The following is a 14,769-nucleotide window of genomic DNA, read 5'->3' as shown; positions in this document are numbered from 1 at the left end:
CTTGATTTGAGCACACTGCCTTTATTTTATCAAAAGTTGTGCTAAGACAGTTCCCTCCTTGATTTCCCCAAAGCACAACTTGGAGGGCTCAACAAATCAATATTGTCCTCATTTGTGTGATTTCCCATACAGCCTGCTTTAAAGCTTTTTTGAAGTTACACTGCTCTGCTAAACTTGAGCTAGAAAGCTACCTTATTGAAAGTTATTGCAAGGATGGAGACAGAGCTGTAAAGTAAGAATTTATAAGTCTCATGTACCACTATAGTTTTGGTAGCAGATTTGAAACAGACAGGATTTACTACTAAGATTCCAAACATTTACTTCTAATGCATTAGGGAAGCCAAAAGTTTGGTTTTCAAAACTGCAAGGTTATGCAACACACAAATGCAGAACCAATTTTATGTATACACCCACACAAACTGTACTATCAAAATTTTGTGACTGTAAAAATAATGTCCTTCATACAACTGTAAACTACATAATTGAATTGATGTCAGTAACTGATATTTTTCTTCAGTGAATGACACGATGAATAAGGTTTGAGGCTCTGCCTGCAGCTTAAGAAACTCACAAGTTAAAATATAACACCAAGGGGAAGAAAGAAACACTTCCTTTTGTCACGTACAAATCATTCAAAGAGTAACTGATACATTTTTATTTTCAAACATGCTGTGCTACTGTTGTATTTAGGGATAAACAATTATAATTCCCTTTTTTTTGGAGCAGCCACAGAACAAGCTTGTGCAACAGAGATGCTGCTGATCAGCATAAACAAAACATATCATGTGGTCCATAGGGTGTGCAATGAGCTGAACATGAACAGTCAGTTGAAATACATGTAGATTTCAAGTCAGTATGAACAACAAGTGAGTTAAAAAGCTTTCCTGATAGACCAGTTAATGAAAAATATTTATCCTTTGCATTATGGAGCTGTTGGGATGTATGTATTCACTTTCTAAATGTTGTCTGCTAGAGTTTAACAGATGCTTGAATTATTCTTTTAACAATGTTTTTTCCTAGAGATGCATATGAAAATCTCATCTGTTCTAGCACTGAAGAATGAATGCCTTGCATTCTAAATAATAACAAAAGCTACAAAGATTACATTAATCTTAATAATCCAATCCTATTTTTAGACATGTGATTACATCCGAAAGCTTAGTAACATATTATTTAAATCTCACCCATAATCCATCTGAAAACTCATAGGAGTTGCATTATGTTTTATTCCAGGTCAGTCACACCAAGTACAAACTACTATTTAATTTGAGGATAAAACTCTCCTATTTTCTTTTCCAAACCATTTACTTCCCCATGTTCTTATATTATTAATTTAATATATTAATTAATATTTAATCTTATATTAATTAATTTAATATATTAGTAATTATATTCTCAGTTCAATAAATAATCAATACATGTAAAACAAGGGAAAAAACTCACTTTGGATGACAGAATGAAAGAAAGGAAGACATGTTATAATGGGCTGAAATTACATTTTATTCATAGTGTAGATTAATGTTTTGTTCCATTTTTCTAGCAATTTTCATCTTGGAATTTGGCTTAGAAATGGAAAGCTGAAATGTTTCATTTGGAATAAGATAAAATCCAATAGCATATAATATTTTTTCTTTTCTTCCATTCAGATGATATTCAGTTCTGTTTTGTTTTATCCAAGATAGTATTTTTCCAAAAATACGTAATTAGTCCACATTAACATACCTTGATAAGGAATTTAAATAGTAGGACACTAGTAATTTTCTCTTTTTACTTTTTAAATGAATGCATATATCCCTATACCACATTCACAATCATCACATACCACAGAGCAGTTTTCTTTCATTAATTTCCTAATATTTCTCCTGCTTATTCTTCTCATGATATAAACCCCAAAACACTCCATGCAATTTCCATGAAATTTTGAAGCCTAGCTTACCTGTACAAGTCTTACAGGTAGAATAAGTCAGAACTGCATATATCACATTAAGAGGATGGAATCTCTTGATACTGAGCATCAGATGTGCATAATTTAGTCTTAAAAGACAATTCCTCTAACTTTGTTATGCAACTGCCCTGTACAACACAAGTTGGGAAAAAAACATAGTCATTTGCCATGAAGCAGTGTCATGGTTTTGTGGTTTTGCACCATGACAAGCAGTGGTATCCAAAGGTATGTTAAGACGGTGACACTTTAAAAGGTGCATTCCAAAAACTGCAGAGGAAAAAAACAAAAACAAAAACAACAAACCACCACCAACAAAAAACCCAATATCATCTGTCTTTGAATGGAAGTCTGATTTTCACCACATAAGCAGGGCAGATAGATGCAGTCTTGCATTCTGTACTATTATTTGCTACATTATTTATTTACACTCATAGCGTAAGCTTTAGGAATACTTGAAGATTTCTTGCTTATGGAGGCCCCTAACCACGCTGAGCTTCACCTGACACTCAGGATGGCAAATTCCACAAAGAACATACACTGCCAAGGACTTCTGCTCTGCTGTCCTTTATAATAAGGCCCTAACCTGTCCTGGGTAAGTCTACTGAGGAGACTGAAAGAGCAAGCACAATGCAGTGCTGCCTGTGAGAGAAGTCAGGCAGCACTACCAGAAGAGGAACCAGCTCAGGATATGCCCTCAGAAGGCTCATTTGTTCTGACTCCTCCAGGGAACCTCAGCATAATTTAAACTACCTTCTGTACCTAAGGTACCTTGAGGGAAGGCTGACAGGACTGCCTACTCATGAACTCTAAAACATACCTCGGTGGAGTGAGAAAGGTACAATTTACACCTAAAATTTTGCCAGCTTATCAGGCAAGTTAAATGTCAAAGGACACACATCAAAAAGTAGAGGAAATATGGTCCTCTGGGAAACATAAATATGCAAAGATGAAAATAACTGCATAAAAATTCACAGTATCAGTCTGAGCTCTCTGAAAGGTGAGGCAATCAGGAGCACACAATATTGAGTGCATAATATCTGTAAATAAAAGAAAATGCTGTAAGTAACATTTTTTCTGGTAAATGACATTTAAAATAATCCTGAAAATTAACATAGTAAATATTTACAAAAGGTTTCTGAAAATGTATTCCACCGCTGGAGTGAACTCTGGAAATGCTTTCATTGTGAAAAACGGGAACAGCTATTGCATGAGCTTGTTTATTATCAGAAGTTGTCAAGTTCAGTAAATCCAACGTGACAGCAGGTTTTAGAACTACACTCAGTGACCTATTCACTCGGTCTTCAATTTTCTACCTATTTACAAACTCTATCACGCAATAGCTTAAAGATCAGACACTTCCTGCATCTAATCTGACAGCACAAGTAATAAAGACCATATTTTTTCTTCCAGTTAGTGACTGTCCCACATCCACACAGTAGTAAAAATTAACATGACCTTTCCAGTCACTGCTATAGCCTAAAGCACAGAAGAGCACTGCCGAAGAGCAGTAAGGGATGAGAGGAAAGGAGGAAAGCAAGTAGCATACTTTCCACACTGTTGACGCACTGGAAGTGAATTTTCATGCTGACAGCTTTTAAAGGCATTCCTTGGTCAGCTGGTGATGAGCCTCAGTTGTTTCCATGATTTCAGTGGATTTTCTTCTATACCACAAATGCACTTTGGTAAATTTTTATATGATATTCAGAAAGACAATTACTATAATTTAGGTGCAAGCTCTCTCTGAATCCCTTATGTACACAAGGTGTAAAAAACATCTTAGTCTCTTCTATTGCAAGTATTGAATATATCTAATCTCTGTTTAAAGGGAAAGGAGCAAAAGGAAAGATTTATACAATACAAACATTCCAAAACAAGCCAGGAAGACTTGAAGAAAATTGAGGTGCATCTGTTCTCTTCCACATGCATTGGATAGTATCAATATTATCAGGTCTGGCTCACAAATGTATGCCCACCTGGGCAATCTCCATACAAGATATGCTCCTAAGTCCAGCAGTCCTCCAGTCAGAAGAGAGCAACCAATGGACTGTTCCATAAGCACTTCACTTGTAAAGCACTAGGGAGACAAACCCAGCTTCTAAAGGTTGTTCACCATTTCACCATTCACCATTCCCAGGTGAACACACACATGACTGGAAGTAATCATTTTCTAAATCTGAAGAAGGTTATACAGACCACAGCACATACACGATCTTTTCTTTCTCCTTAATGTTCCCACTCTCAGTTTTAAAACACAATGCTGCTATGCATTGACCTGTCTCATGGCCATTTAAGATGGGGTGGTAAATCCTCTTTTGCAGCTGCTGGATGAATATAACCTCAAGACCCTGTATTATCAGGTGAACTGCTGCCTCCAACTCTGCCTACCACCAGCAGCACAGAACGCAGAGTATGCATTACTTGCAGGCTTGGCAGTGATACAAAATAACATTGTAATTCATTTCAGTTCTAGAAATCTTAGTTCAAATATCAAGGTGACCTTTCCACCCGTTCTGCAAAACCTCATGCAACTATTTTATTAGATACTGTTCCTTTGACTGTTACCTGAGTTCTGTAATCCTCCCTGCTATCTGCCAGAACTTCTGTTACTGTTCCTCTGAGGGGGATATGAACTGCAGCTATTCAGCATGGGCAAGCTTCTTTATTTTCTTTTAGTAATAAATAATTGATCACTGATGCTCTCAGTACAGTTCTGTTCTTCCTCTGTGTTGGTTGTGCCAGTCATACCATTTTGGAAAATAATAAACTCCCTTGTGAGCTTAGCATGGTGCCCTGTCTCTTCTCTTTCCTCCAGATGAATAAGAAGAGATATAAAAGAACCCAGAAGATTTCTAGTTCCTCTTTTTGCCTCACAAATCAAGCACAGACTGGCATCTTGAAGTCTAGATCTTTGTCTTTAGACCTGATGCTACTGCCCCCCCCAAAGATCAGCCCTAACTGAAATAACTCAACTGAATATACAGGTAAAATCTCAGATAATCAGATCAAAGGAAAAAACGATTTGTATAGAAGTGGAAAACTGGCTGAACAGTGTGATTGGTGGCTTCTCAAACAAAAAACAACCAGACTCTGGCACAATGTGCTCCAAGTTTGGGCCACATGTAATATAATAGCTGTGATCCCAGCTCCAAGTGAGGTCCATTTGGGCTGAGAGAACTTGCAGAATCCAAGGCACCCTCTCAGGGCTGTAGCTCTGACCTCCTCAGTGAGCCTTGCCTCCTCTTATAGGGTGTTATCAGCATCCTCATCTCTGTAGCCCAGCAGGGTGGCTGCTGCAGACAGTTCTGCCTCATTTCTAGCAGGACCTCCTTCTGAACACTAAGACATGGTTCATGAGTAATCTCACACAGTTTGCATGCACCTCACTGTGCATCCTTGCATTTGAAACCAGTTTCAGGTCATTAAGGACATATACAGCACAACAGGATATTGAGGGCTGTTTTTATCTGATCAGGTGCAAAGGGAAATTTCGTATTCTCCATTAGAATGGAGAATATAAAGAATCCTGAATATTGCTGAATTCCAGCATTTGTGATTCCCAAGACATCATCCAAGTTATAGGTAAGGAAACAAAACTGAAATGTTTCTAAAGGAAAGGATAAAGACAAATCAGAAAGAAAAAAAGAAAAAAACACTATAATAAAGAAAACATATCTTGATATATAGTGGAAAAATGTAAAAAGATTCTACCACAATTCACTGAACAAATACTATTTTATATACATCAGTCTAATCAAGTTATTAAAACAACATACACAAGACTTGAAATAGCAGAATTGAAGTACCATTTAGTTACATTGAGATAAATACAAGAAATGCCTGTTCTTAAATTGTTGAATCCTGATCCAAGAATCAGTACAGTTTACGTACGAGCAGATGAATCTGCATTTTTTTTCTATGTATTTGCCTACTTACCATCTTCTGAATGTTTCTGTATGACTCTAATCAACTATGCTCTAGACTTTATTTGATCTCTTTGTTTCAGAGAAATGTATTTTTCTGTCACATTCCCACTTAAATCAATTTACTGTGCTTGAAAAGCTCAGTATGCAGAATTTGCTTGAGCACATTTTCCCCTTGAGTTTCAGTTGAAAAGAAAAATGTACCCAGTTCACTGAAATCATGCCAAATAGCTGACTTGGCTACCAGATTGAAATCCAAAGATAAGACTGCACTGCAAAAAATCAAATCCAAGGAAATTAGAGCATGAGCAATGATTAAGCAAATTACACAGCCCATTTTGCTCCATCTAATTTAAAGACTGAGATGACATCATGCAGCCCTCTGATTCTGTCTCCTAGAGGAATCCACTCAGGAAATGCAGTTGGGTGGAGATAGGACTTGCCTGGGAGAAGTGGGAAAGATAACATATACGTAAAAGAGGACAAAGGAAATATACAAAGAAGAACAAACAGACCATCTGAATTAAACATTTCCTTTTACATTTGTATAACCACAGAATAAAGCATTTTTACAATTCAGCTGCATTCAACCTGAAGTTCATGTTTTCAAAAGCATCTGAAAAACAGCATCACACAATTCTGTGTTTACATTTTACAATTATATCTGTGTTGAATTTGCTCATTTTAAAATCAGATGATGATATCTGTCAGCAGTAGTGCTTCAAACTCAATACAAGATCAGAAAAATCAAGCTGTGCTCTCCTCTCTTCCCAATTTTCACTGGTAGGAGAGATGGAGTAAATCACACCTTAACTGAAATTTTCTGAATGATGCAGAATGTAATCTCACTCTTCTTTAAATTGTTCTGTGAAGTTAACAATTGTTAATCTGCATCTTTATTAGCAAAGCCAACAGAAAATGCTTGAAAAAGAAGTGCTGAGTTACACCAAGAAAGGCACTATTTTAATATAATTTTTCCTACCACTACAGCCAACCTTTAAACCTGCAATGACAGCACTCATATTGAACTAATCCTGATGTTATCTCACAAGTTATGTACAGGGCAAGCCTTTTTCAAGAATAATTTCTGAAAGTTCTGGATGCAGGTGACTTCCTTTCACTTTCAGACAGTCACATCTTCTATTTTCAGATGTACAACTTCAACGAGGGAAGAACCAAAGATGCTCTTCCAGGAGTGCTCAGTCTTGGAACACTGTGCAAGAAGACAGTCTGAAAGAGATACTGGATGCAGGTACTAACAAACTTACAAAATAAGATGAGGCTGGTAGTGCTCAGCCAATTGTCTGGGCTGCTTTCTACATCATACCCTCCATATTGCGCTTCTGCCTGAACTGATCTCTTCCATTCTTCTGGAGTAGAGCTTCAGCTCAGGCAAAAGGTCACACTAGGCAGGGACTGCTGTTTTTAAAGTTTTGAAAGAACAGTAAATTCATTTCAACTGCAGTAATGTGCATACCCTGCATCTGACCACATATCCTAACCAGCATAGTAAATATGTGTGTTAGAGAAGTCAGAATGAGCACGAGCCTCTAAACCAAATTATTGCTCCAGCCTGAGATCACCACCTTGCAAATTATGAAATCCCAATGTGCACAACCAATGCACCTTTGCAAGAATGTTATGATAAAGGCTGTATCTGAAGAAGAGTAGGTGGAACTAGCTATATTCCACTGAGACAGGAAAAATGCAAAGCTTCCAGAGCAGGCCGGGTCCCAACAGCGGGCTGAAGTCACACTCTTCTAGTGAAATTCTATAAAGTCAGCACAAGATCTGTGCAGTATACTTAAGTCTAAAAGTAGGTTTTAAATACAACTTAAATGCCACTTAAATGGCCTTATGTTGACACAGTGCAGCAGTGACTTTATCCATTACACATCAACAGTTCATTTTCTTCTATACTCTCACAGACTTCACAAGGAGATATGAAACAAAAAGAAAAAGCAAAATGGTGAGCTGATTTTTTAATTCTGTTCTCATGTTTATAACCTCCAAGCCCAGAAGCATGTTGGTCTAGAAATCTGTTTTGATCTGAAAAGAAACTCTGGGTTAAATATTAATTCCTCTTGAACCAATATAAACCTCTTAATGAGTTCAGTGGGGTCAACCTAACTCTCTGCCTTTGATTCTCACAGAAACAAGTGAACATCAACTTCCAAAGTGCCTGTTTCCACTACAGTAACAATAGTGAGGATATTTTATAAATGCAAATTAATACATAGGCAAGAAAATTTTCTTTATAACATTAGTTTTACTTCAACGCTTTAAAAAATATTATTTTGATTATAGTGTGAGTTGCTTTAACAGCAGCTTGTGCAGTCTCTCAGCAACACTGCTGTGAAATCAAAACATGTATAATACTAAATAATTAGGGGGGGAAATCTGAAGACAAAGTACATAATTATAATTCGGAGTATGACTGAACATAGCCTACTTTTTCTAGTACATGGAAATAAGCACATTCCAACAAAGGATCACAGAATCATAGGGGTTGGAAGAGATCTCTGAAGTCCAATCTGCCTGCTGGTCAGGTTCCCTACACAGGAAAGCATTCAGATGGGTTTTGAGCATCTCCATAGAGTACCAGATCTGGAGGTTGGTGGTCCTTTCTGTAGCAGGGGGGCTGGAACTTGATGATCCTTAGGGTCCCTTCCAACCCAAGATATTCCATGATTCTGTGATTCTAAGGAGACTCCACAACCTCTCTGGGCATGTTCAAAGTAATTTTTCCTCATGTCATTATGGAACTTCCTGTGTTCCAATTGGTGCCTGTTGCCCCTTTTCCTGTCACTGGGCACCACTGAAATGAACCTGACGCTTGCAACTAGCTATTTTATAAGCATCAATAAGATCCCTTCTCAGTCTTTTTCAGGCTGAACAGTTCTAGGTCTCTCAGCCTTCCCTCATAAGGGAGATACTTCAAGACCCTAATGATCTTTGTGGTCCTCTACTGGACTTTCTAACTGGAAGTTTCCTGCCTTTCCTGAACGGGGGAGCCCAAAACTGTACACAATACTCCAAGTTGGTCTCACCAGGGCAAAATAGGACAACCTCCCTCACACACAGAAAATCACTCATGATTAGAAACATTTTCAAACCTCATAACAAGAGGGGACAGTGGGAACCAGAAATACATAGGGATAGGAAACAAAGAAAAATAAGTTGAACAATAAAAAGAAAGTTAGTAAGAAGGAAAAGTAGGAACCAGTTATAGGTAGGAGCAAAGTGGAGCACAGCCGAAAGAAAACTCCTTTAATTAGAGAGGAGGAAATTCAGAAGTTCTGGCAATAAGCATAAGACTTGTCTCAAAATAATTAGACACTTGTTTCAGAAACAACAGAAAATTTTAGGATAACCATAGAAAATTGAGGATGGCTCACTGGAGGGACCCTCCATAGTTCACTGAACATTTGAGTCATCACAAGGACTGGCAACTCAGGGGAAAGAGCACTTCTACTGAAATGACTAAAATGTTCTCCATGAAACATGTTTGTAGCATTTAGTTTGTCATTCTGGAAGACCAGGCTTTTAAAATGATGCTCTGACACTTACGCACAGTTATGAAAATGATATACTTGATGGCACACATACTGGGAAGAGAACTGGTTTTCTGAACTTTTATGAAGCCATTCCTCTTGAGAAAAAAGCCATTTCTTCTTTGTACACATCTTGCACACAGCTAAAATAATTTCAGTAGCATACCGAAATCTCAACCTATCCCATTTAGAAAGATATGTTTAATATAGCCAAGATAGAGCATGCCATCATTGCCAAAGTAAAACATCTTCCTAGTCCTTCATTCAGTTGTTTAGTTTTTAGATATCTTTGTATCTTGTTTCTTTTTCAGTGGAATCATATTTTGTTTAAAAGATGACAAAAAAGTAGTAAGAAATACACCACACCACCCAATTCTCATAAACCCTGGTTATTCTTGCTCCAACACTGCTAGAAGAAATGCACTACAAGGAGTACAATTTCCACAAAGAGGCAATGCTAAAAAATAAACATGCTGTTTTTTACACAGGGAGCAAAGCAAATCAGTTTGATTGCACTCTTTCATCTACTTCACTGAGTGGCAGCCAGCTGAGCAGCCTTTACACACTCTGGTTGGCTATTGGCCACAGGCGTCACTCCAGACAAGGCACCACACACACTATGTCATCAAGTAGGTGCATCAAAAAATTTATTATATCTGCAGCAGGAAAGAGTTGAAAATGGAAAGGAAAAACTTTTTCATTAACTCAACTTGCTGAAAAGCTTCAAATATTTTTGTTGGCTATGATTATTTTAATATCCCAAACTCATTTCATAAATTCAGTTCCCATGACTAGCAATTCCCATAAGTGTTATTATCACTTATGGCTATGCAGCAATGTCCCGAAGTTGCAACTTCTGAGATTTGTGGAACACCAGTATCAAAAGTGTTACGTATCTGAAACAGGTGGTTCTGGCTTACAAGTGCACTGCAGTGCCAAAATATATGTATATGGGCATTCTTGTGTAATTCTGACATAAGTGGAGCAGGTTTTGCTGAGAAGTAATCTGGTATTTTTCACCCTTCTTCCAGCAGCAAGAAATCATTAATTCTTGAAGTAAGTGTATCAGTGTACTGAGATTGAGACTTTCAGTACTTCCAGAAGGCAGAAGTCTCTGGCAACATTAGAACTGAGCACTTCTTAACTGAAGAGCTACCTAATTTGCAATGACCTACACTCCTGTCCATTATTGTAGGGTTTTTCTCTATTGTGAAGCAATACAGACAAAGATTATCATGACCCCTTTGATACTGTGTATCCACTCATGGTTCAAAGAAAGTCTTCATTATAGAAAGAGCAGTAAAAATAAGCTACAGCATAAGTTACACTGCGAGAGTCTATATTTCTTGAATGTTATTAGGTACCAGAGGAATCAAATAACTTACATATGAAAAGGAGGCATTATGCTCCAAGCCACAAGTGTAATTACAAAACAGCACTTAAAAAAGGTTTCATTAACTGAGAGAAAAAGCTGCCTTCGTATCTAACTCCGTTTCACATAATTTTGCTAACTTTGCAAATCTAAAATCATATTACAAAGAAGTATCGAAAAGTATAATATAAGAAAAATCAAACACGATAGAAATACGTGAACTTTCTTCCCCATATAATTTTTTTAATCCTATAACTGCTGTTTATCTGGTCTGTCTTCCTTCAATAACACTGAAGGGAATTCAGTTTTAAAAGTAAGGATGTTATACGCATATGCCTGACATGTTTAGGAAGCATAAGAGAATGTAATTTTAGCATTACTCTATCCCTTCAGTTTTATAAACTACTTAATTCTGTAAAAATGTTGATAGCTTTTAGGTAAGACAACCTCTGTTTTCTCTACACAAGCTTATTTTTTGCACAGTTCCTAAGGAGTTAAAGTCCATTGCATATAGCTGTGCTGGAATGGATACTCAGATGACAAAAACCAACAGTTTCACTAACTGCAGTAGAACAAATTTACATTAACTGATTTGTTCCAATGACAGTAGAGACCATCAGTCTCCTTGTAGGAAGATATTATATCTACCAATGTACTGTTGAGATCTCAGGAGATGTCTGCTGTATTCTCGTGTCACCATGACTGATACTTTATTTAAAACTATTAAAGACAGACATCTGACAAGTTACTACATTTGACAGCACAGTAGCCTTAAGGAGATTTGCTGATCATTCCTGGAGTAAGAAATTTTTCTCTCTGGGAAGGGACACAGACAGCCTATGCTTCACCTGGGCTCTTTTCTAGTCACAGGCTCTGTTATACTGCCTTACCAACTGACACACGGATGAGGACTTAGAAGGTCCCCATCCCCACCACAGTCTTTATGCTAATTAATCAATTTCAGAAACTGTTTTTACCTCCAAAACTTAGAATCTGCTGTGATTTCCTAAAAGCAGTAAACAAAAAGCTTAATGAAATGACTATTACATACTCTTGTCACTATCTTGAAAATATCTTGTGGTGATTTCTCATGGCAAAATAACAAAACTTTCACATCAGCAGTATCACTTAAGTTTAGAAAACAAGTGTTACAGATCTGACGTGATTAGAAAAAGTAGTGTAAGTAGGCTTGCAGAACTACTACTGAATGACTGGCACTCACCGGCCCCAGGGAGGGCCAGTAGTGCTAGCTTCAGAGAGATCTAACCCTTCCTGCAAACTTAATACTTGATACACGTGTCCAAAAGTGCGATTTTAATAAAGAAGCAAGCAAAGGAGAGCCAACATAGATTTGCCAAGCACAAACAACGCTGCCTGCACAAGACTGCTGTTTCACTCTGCCTTAAGACAGAAGCTGAGTACCTGATACGTCAACATTACTCCAATTACATGCCAGTTTGACATTTTTCTAAGATACATAAAACTCAATAATGCTCATATACCAAGTCACATAGAGCAAGAGATGTGATCAAGCTGATGTATCCAGAGTCTACGAGCAGAAAGAGATGGTGTTGGTCAGAAAAGCTGTTTCAAACTACTAGAAAGTGCAAGGTTGATATGACAAGGCTTTGGATTCAACTGACACTTTCTTTACTGGAGCAGCAGTCTCACTGAATAGAAATAGAATGTCTTTTCTCTAACTTGCAGAGCTACATTTTACTTAGATCTATCATCATCACTCCAAACAGTACAAAGAACAGAATCACATAAGCACACATGCATACAAAAAAAAAAAAAAAAAGGCTCTATCTGGAAGAAAAGGCTACAAAGAGACTGAGCCAAATAATCTCTGAATTTATCACTATGTTTTGAAAGTCACTGAAAGATAAAAGATGTATCCATTTAGAAGTATAATTCTCAGTGTCACAAGCCAGGCTTTGCTCACTAATGAGAATCTGTCCCACGTTTGATGTGCTTCTTTATGGTTTTTCTCTCATGCTTTTTAGCAGGATGGACAAAATTCTGCAACTACAACATCCAGAGCCCCATTCTGAGATGGTTCCTTGCAACACAGCCCAGTCTACATTCCCTTCCCTCATAGACAGTGGCAGAATTCAGTCTGCTGGCACTGCATCAGCAGAAGGGACAGCAAGGGACACTAGTCAACTAGGTGACACACTAGTCTAACAGCTGCTAACCCGGTACCTGACAGGAAACAAAGCAGTAGGACAAGTAAAGGAGCCTGCAGGCCAGGCATGACCCATTGGACACCAGGGCTATTTGTGAGGTGCTCTTTAATTCCAAGTCTGTATCAGTTCATCATCATCCTGCTGAACACAGCCCAGTGAGATTCTGCTGAATGAAGTGCTTAATGTTTGTAAAATGCCTCAAGATATGTAGATTATGGATACCATAGAAGTGCCAGCCAAAGTAATATTAATCTGACACTGCATTCTTTCAGGAATACACAGACATACACTATGGAATTTAATTGGGCTGATCTCTCTTTAAATATAGATCATTAGGGCTTCACTGCTACTCCCATCACTGTCAGTAAATGTATGCACAAAGAGCTACTCATTTGATTATCTTATAATGCAAAACCTCGTGCATATATCTACAATGATTATATATTCAGTACATTCCCTTTAATGTCAGTACATCAACTTTGCTTCTGTTGAGATTTAGCATTTGTTGTCATATTTGGGCAAGTTTTGCCTTTTCTTCTCATCTCCCACACTTGATCTGCCTTTTTAAACTCGGCATTTCTAGCAACCTCTCCCAGAAAGGTTTGAAAGTAGATTCTTCTCTCCTGCTCAATAAGCAAGAGAACAGTATATAATTTCCTGTTTTATGTACAGCATCTGGCACTGTAGAAAGAATCACTACAAATCTTACCAAGGCAGCAGAAAAAAAAAATAGCTGAAAATCCTCCTGCATAGAAAATGGCTCTGCAGCACCAGCTATAAAATCTATTACATATTATATGAAAGGTTAGCAGATTTCCTGGCAGAGTATAGTACAGTATGTGGGATTTGATTGCTGTATAGAAACAGAGCACAGAAAGAGAGAGAGCCTTCCATCCAACACTAAGTGACAGAACCTCAATCTGATTTTCCCTGCACTACATAAAAAATGTCAAGAGAAATCTGACAGGAACCAATACTTCCTAACACTAATATTAGGCGTGATAGCCTACACAAAGCATCTGCAGCAAAATAACCTTCCCTACTGAACTCACAAACAAACTGAGGGTACAAAATTTGCTAAAACCCCAGAATGACTTAACCACCTCTATTTATAGCAATGACATAGATATACCAGAAGCTATACAGCACTGACATTCAATGACACAAGGGACAGAACGTAAAGATATTTAAGTGTTCAAAAACACAGTCACCTAAGCACTGACTCTCAATAATCTCACAAGAAGTAAATGACAGGTTGGGATTTCCATGTGAAGAACTCTCATCTTTATCAAGACACAAAATCAAAAAAGGCTTATTACATGAAAAGAATTCTCTATTAAAATATGATACAAGGGAACAACAAAGTTCACCTTCACAATGACAGCATATGACAAGAGCACACAGTTGCTCGGTGGGACTGTGCAGGGAGTGATCTTACAGTAACATTAGAAGCTTACAAAACTGCAGGAGACATTTCATGTTTGATTAAGGCTGTTCAAGCACAGAGCAGATTCTCACTGCACATAGGCAGTCAAGCAGGGTGAGAGGGCATGAGCCTTTCCAGCGATTTGGAGCCTCTCAAACTTTCCCTGTTAAGAAAGTAATGTTGCTTTCCAAACCTTTGTACAAAAATCCTCTTCAGTTTTCTGCTAACACTCTACCACATTAAGGATCTTGGGAATGAAGTACCTCAGATATTGGCAGTTTCTGTCATGCCAGGACTAGTCCAGATCTCATATACTTTCCAGTTTGTTTTAAGGGCCCCTGCTGCAGAACACTGCTTAACTCA

The 14,769-nt window shown here is 37.7% G+C and overlaps 1 protein-coding gene across 1 annotated transcript in view; it reads right to left on the bottom strand.

Annotated features, from left to right (window-relative positions):
* The window catches only part of RAPGEF4 (Rap guanine nucleotide exchange factor 4), a 147,969-nt gene that overhangs the window by 83,439 nt on the left and 49,761 nt on the right, over positions 1-14,769 (bottom strand). The gene's annotated exons all lie outside the window — the stretch shown is intronic.

This window comes from Cyrtonyx montezumae, unplaced genomic scaffold (assembly GCF_038088225.1).
Source record: "Cyrtonyx montezumae isolate F1298 unplaced genomic scaffold, pur_monq_1.0 scaffold_7, whole genome shotgun sequence".
NCBI lineage: Eukaryota > Metazoa > Chordata > Aves > Galliformes > Odontophoridae > Cyrtonyx > Cyrtonyx montezumae.
The sequence above is the reverse complement of the archived record's forward strand: the minus strand, read 5'-3'. Positions and strand labels throughout refer to the sequence as shown.